General features: G+C 38.4%; 1 protein-coding gene across 3 annotated transcripts in view; it reads left to right on the top strand.

Moving 5' to 3' along the window:
- GRM5 (glutamate metabotropic receptor 5) overlaps positions 1–6,416 on the top strand; it is a 583,635-nt gene that overhangs the window by 562,145 nt on the left and 15,074 nt on the right. The gene's annotated exons all lie outside the window — the stretch shown is intronic.

The following is a 6,416-nucleotide window of genomic DNA, read 5'->3' as shown; positions in this document are numbered from 1 at the left end:
TCACCTTGCAGTTCGTTAAAATGATTACTTGAACTGAACTTGCCTAACTTACAGCCTGAGCTAGTAATAACCTGCATCAAACACTTGGCTAGAATCATCTACAAGTCTCAGAAACAGAGCAATGTTGTCAAGACATGCACAAGTTATTTGGTACCAACCTTTATACAGCTATCTTTGATCCCATTATATCTGGAAGATGCACTTCAATAAATTATTTTATGGAAGAAAATAAACAAATACAACTGGGACTGCTGGTTTCCTTCCTTACACCCATGACAAAAGGCCTAATACCATCCTTGAAAATCAGCCAAACAGCCCCTAAGATGAATGAACAAGGTGAAATAACTTCATCAAATGACAATTCAAAGGTTCTGTCCAGATTTGGAGCAATTGTCTTAGACTAATGTTACCAAACTAGAAAAACCGACTACTAAATAAAAAGGCAAATCTCAGGTAATACAACCTAACAATGTGTAGTGGAAAAACTTTCCTTAAGTTATTCAGCTAAATTCTGTCTATAAACTGATATTTTGAAACATTATGTTCATCTAGGAGAAGTCAGGGAGCTATTCAAGCAAGCATTGTCTCCATTCTACCTCATATCATTCTTGAGAGTGTTTACCCTATGCTGGAAACTCTCATATCTGATAACACCAGTGAATAAAATTGCTTGAAGATGTCTGGACTGGGAATTGGCTTCAGGATAGTATAGAGGAAAGAGCTGGTGCACTGAGAGTCGTAAACAGATTAAGTTTCCTTTGGTCAGGGCCAGAACCACAGAGGCAGCCTTTCAATGTGTCAATTTTGGTAACAGTTCCAATTTTACAATAGCAATATACCACTTTGAATTTTTGGTATTTTTTTTCTTTGACTGGAGCGATAGCACAGCGGGTAGGGCATTTGCCTTGCATGTGGCCTACATGGTTTCGATTCCTCTGTTCCTCTCAGAGAGTCCGGAAAACTACTGAGAGTATCTTGCTCTGGCAAGAGAGCCTGGCAAGCTACCCGTGGCGTATTCGATATGCCAAAAACAGTAACAAGTCTCACAATAGAGATATTACTGGTGCCTGCTCGAGCAAATCGATGAACAATGGGATGACAATGCTACAGTGACTTTTTTGGGTCACACCTGGAGATGCACAGAGGTTACTCCTGGCTCTATACTCAGGAATTACTCCTGGCAGGGAGTAATGGGATGATGGGATTCAAACCTCAGTCACATGCAAGGCAAACGCCTCACCCGCTGTACTGCCGCTCCCACCTCACCAATGTGGTTTTGTTTCCCTATCTGCTTAGATGTTGGCAAGGTAATAGCAAAACTTATTACACTGATATGTCCTACTGTGGCAAAGAAGAATAACTCATGAGGCAGTAAAGAAAGTGCTCTCTAATAACTACCTCAGTCTCACAGAAAAGCATAGTTATCTGCAGGCAAATGGAGTCTCCTTCTTTCTCCTCCTTCCCATTCATTATCACTGCATAAAAACAAAGAAAAGAGAGTGTGTATAGGAAGAAAAGGCTATGTTATATCTAATAAAACTTCTTGCTAGGAAGAAAAAAGTTCTGGAGACATACTGAAAAAGAAGCCAAAATTTCCAAAGCCTCCCAATATCTATTTTTGACTTTATATTATTTCACAAGAAGAAATACACAGTATTTATACAGAAAAAAAGTTTCTAAAAATTCTCGAAAGAAAAGATACCATAGAGAACACAGTTATAATGTAAGCTGTTTCTAAGTTAGGGACGGCAAGCAGTCAATGCAATGGGGTGGGCTGATCAAGGAAGAACAGCTCTAAGAGAATTCTTGTTATGTAGACTATCAATCCTTTTTCTTGTCAACTCCCACTTCTCTGAATTGCTTTGCAGTGCCATTATTTATTCCGCAAACATCTGTGCACGTTCTATTGCCATTACTGACCAGGAATGGGCTGAGGAAGTTCAAACAACCACAGAAAACCAGACTGTCACCCTATAACCCAATTGGCTATGTGCTGTTAACGATGAGATTAACTGGACAGACCCTACAAGTTCATAACTGGTGTGAACCTCTTAGGGTCAAATTGCCTGAAGGGAGAAGAGTTTATGATGCATGTAGTTATAGAAGGGCAGATCACTTTTCTCTTATCCGTAACAATGGCAGGAGCTTAGAAACACCCTCCTTCTCCCCTTCGTGCTCCACCCCACGTTTGGAGAGGAATGAGAATATTCTAAGTACCTATAGGTAGCCTATAGGATTGGACCTTCCTGAAATATGTTGCTGCCCTTGCTTCAAGTGAATTGGTTTTCTCTTTTGTCTAAATATACCATAACTTGTCATCTTTTCATGTTTTCACAGTGCACAGTCTAAGTGTGTTTCAGAGCAGAGTCCTCCTGATTGCAGGAGAAATGAACTAAGTCCTAAACAGTGAGGTGCTTTAAGAACTGGAAATTCTCTAAACCCTGTTACCATGTGAGTTCCTACTGAGATGCTCCACCCTCAGGAATGGACAAAACCTCAATAATTTATGTTTTTATCTCCTGTCTTAGAGGGCCATTTTATCAAGTGCCAGTTGGAGTCTTCATTCTGTTGTGCTCATATTGAACCCCATGATGGAAAGGCAACCTAGCCTCGTTCTGAGAATGGGCTCTAAGAAAAGTGAGATCAAGCCATTTCTAGTTCCATCCAAAGCTAGAAAGAAAGAGTGTCACTGGATTAATTTTATTGTTGCTATGTCATAAAATCAATTATGTAAAGCAGTAATCACCAAACCATTGAGTAACGATTTTTATTTTTGCTTTTTGGGTCACACTCTGCAATGCACAGGGGTTACTCCTGGCTCTGCACTCAGGAATTACTCCTGTCGGTGCTTGGGGGCCCCTATGGGATGCTGGGAATCAAACCCGTGTTGGCTGCGTGCAAGGCAAATACCCTACCTGCTGAGCTGTGGCTCCAGCTCCACGATTTTCATTAGTAAATGTGTCACCTAATTTTAGAGGACTTAAATGTTTAATAAAGCCTTAAATAATCTCATAATAGTGAGGTCATTATAGTCATTATGAAATTAGTAGGAACTCAGATTTTTAAAGATAGGCCGAAACTGTGATGTGTCGGGATTGTTTTGTCTTTAGTTCACCCCATTCATACAGATACTACTGATTTATGAAGCACTAATTTATGAGTCAAGACATGAGATAAATGATTGACCAAGGTGTGACCTTGAAAATCTGTAATCCAGCAGAGAACAGATTCATAACTACAATGCAGTGTTAGACCCCCTCCCACTTTGTGCATCAGATTAAAGCTTCATTTGATGTGTAAACTATAGCTTATGCCAGAAAACAGAAATAAGGAGAAAAACTAAATGATAATAAACTTGAATTGAATATTCATAAAGGTTAGGAACACTTTCATATAAAATGTAACATCCATAGAATAGGGAGTCTTTATTTTTAGTGTATAGAGGCCAGCCAATTACTGAAGTGAGATTTGACTGCTGAAATAGTCTTCTCTGAATTACTCCCAGTCAAATTAATATATTAGCTTATATATTAAGAGATGTTTTAGGAGTTGAGCAGATAGAACATCAGGGGAAGAAATTGCTTTGCACAATCCCCAGCATCACATAAAGTCTGCCACGATGATCTCTTAGTTCAGGGCCAAGTATAAGAACCAGAGGTGCCCCCCCCAAAGAAAACAAAACCTAAGATACATTCAAATACAGCAAATACCAATTGCTGTCACTACTATATTTACCTTAATCAGACAGTGTTCTGGTACTCTGTATATACTATTCATTATGCTAGCCTAAGGATGTTATAAGCATATTTTTCTTTTCTATGGTGTAGATGGGGAAAATAAGACTCAGGAATATTCAATAATGTTCTAATGAAACATGGAAAGCTCTAATAAAAATTCTGAACTCAAAAATACCTTATTCAAGTTCTAGATACAGTATTACCTCAAAGTACCCTTTTACCTCTTTAATCCCCCTCTTCTTAAAAATGAGAAAAATAATGTAGAACCTCCCATTCTAAATACTATGAAAATGAGATAACATTATGCAAGTGCTATACTATTCTGGCACCCAGAAGAAGCTCACTAAGTTTTGGTTAGCATTATTAGTCCAATGTCCTTTGAAAGTTCTCTTTTGTATTCCTGTTCCCCACAAAGACATGATGGTTCTCTTTTCAAAAATCAATCCAGGAAAAGTTAGTAAAATTAAATCTAGTGAAAATTACTTAATTCAATGATATGATTTATCTACTGTAAAAATGCATGTTTTCCCATAGTTACCTATAAAAATAACTAATTTTTAGAGGCCAGAGAGATAAAATAGGGCTTAAAGTTACCTTGCCAGTGGTTGATTCTAGGCTCCAGATGGATCCCTGAATACAGAGTCAGGAGAACTGAAGCACTGCTGGATGTTCCCAAGAAGCTCTCTCAAACCCTCCTCCCCCAAATAAAAACACAAACCAGACCATGTATATTGGATATTTAGAGAGATCAGAACTGTTTTTCCATTCTTTACATATATAACATTTCAACCTCATTTGAAAAATGTAAATTATTTATCTCAGATAGCAGTGCAGTTCAGCTTAATCCCAGAATTCAACTCGAACTTTGATTTTAATTTTAATTCATACTCTAACAGGTAATGATACCTGCTACCAAGACAAAACTCATGTACTCAGAACATAAGTCCCTACACATTTAAGCTAACCGTGATTTGATAAAGAGAAGTTTATACCCTCTAGAAAAGCACATAGGTTCTCTTTACTAGATGTCTCAACACCACAGCATTATCCTGACATGGGCACTCCTTTGTCCTTCACGTGTGAAAACATACTGTATTTCTATTTGGACTACTCCTCCTCTTTCCTTCCATTTCTCTTCTCTCCCCTCTTCTCTCCTGTTTTACCTGGATAACACATACTCAGTTTACACAACTAAAATTCTCAAAACTAAAGTCTTTGAAGGCTTTCTAGAACTTTCCTGATCTGGTGTACACCTGCCCAATTTCATAATTCTAATGTATTTGGGGTTTACTTCAAACATGGCATATTAGCTGACTTCCTCTCTCTTCTCACTCTCTTGTGGTACTCAAGGCTCACTCCTGGCTCTGCATTCATTGACTTCTCCAGGTTGTTCTCAAGAGACCATTTGTGGTGTAGATATCAAATCTGCCTTGGCTATGTTCAAGGCAAACACCAAAATGCTGTGCTACCTCTCTGGCCCTCAATTTGAGGCTTATGAGGGCAAAAAACTTGCTGTTCAATATTATTTCAGTAATATTGTGAAGTATAATATTGTGCTCAGTGCCATGTTTTTTGTTTTTGTTTATTTTTTTTTGCTTTTTGGGTCACACCTGGTGATGAACAGGGGTTACTCCTGGCTCATGCACTCAGGAATTACCCCTGGCAGTGCTCAGAGGACCATATGGGATGCTGGGAATCGAACCAGGGTCAGCTGCGTGCAAGGCAAACGCCCTACCTGCCGTGTTATGGCTCCAGCCTCAGAGTGCCATGGTTTTACTGTTCCATCTCGCTACACACACACACACACACACACACACACACACACACACACACACACACACACACACACACACACACTGTTTTTGGAATCTTGTGATATTTTATAGAAGTATAAATCAACCTATACCCTAGGAACTGCAATCGTTTTTAAAGAAATGTTAACTCCCTCTGATGAATTTTCCAAGACCAATAGGGAATAATAAGAGGTTAAATCTGCCATCCAGGACAATTGGTCTAAATTCGATATGGGAAAACCAATCTGACATGCTGTTTTGAAGTAAACTTTCTAGAATTCCAAAACAAACAAAAAAATTCTACACACTGCTCTGAAGTATGAAACAATGTAGTGAACACTGTTTGCTACCCACAGAGAAGGTCCCAATGAATGCTAATGAAGTAAGGACTTGAGGAGCTCTAGAGAACTAATTTTAATTTAAATATTTTGACCATTTGTCCATGAACCACCTACTGTCATGCTATCAATGAACCACCTACTCTGTCATATTTTCTATAATTCTTTCAGTTAGATTTTTAAGAACATTTTCATTAAAAGCAAAGAAATAAAAGAATATGTATTGTGCAATTTACAATAATTCTTAGAATTCTTTAAGCTAGAGCAATAGTATAGCAGATAGGGCATTTGCCTTACACGTGGCCAACCCAGGTTTGATTCCCAGCATTCCATAAGGTACCCTGAGCAACACCAGCAATAATTCCTGAGTGCAGAGCCAGCAGTAACCCCTGAGCATCACTAGGTATGACCCAAAAAGAAAAAAAATAAATAATTCTCAGAATACCACGTTCCTAGACTAGTTTACAAGTACAGCAACAATAACTTAGTTGTGCAAATGTGTGAGTGGAACAGAAATTACTAACTTCACAAAAGGTCAAAATATAAAC

The sequence above is a fragment of the Sorex araneus genome, chromosome 1, assembly GCF_027595985.1.
Source record: "Sorex araneus isolate mSorAra2 chromosome 1, mSorAra2.pri, whole genome shotgun sequence".
NCBI lineage: Eukaryota > Metazoa > Chordata > Mammalia > Eulipotyphla > Soricidae > Sorex > Sorex araneus.
Note: the sequence above shows the minus strand (reverse complement) of the source record. Positions and strands in the feature narration are given on the sequence as shown.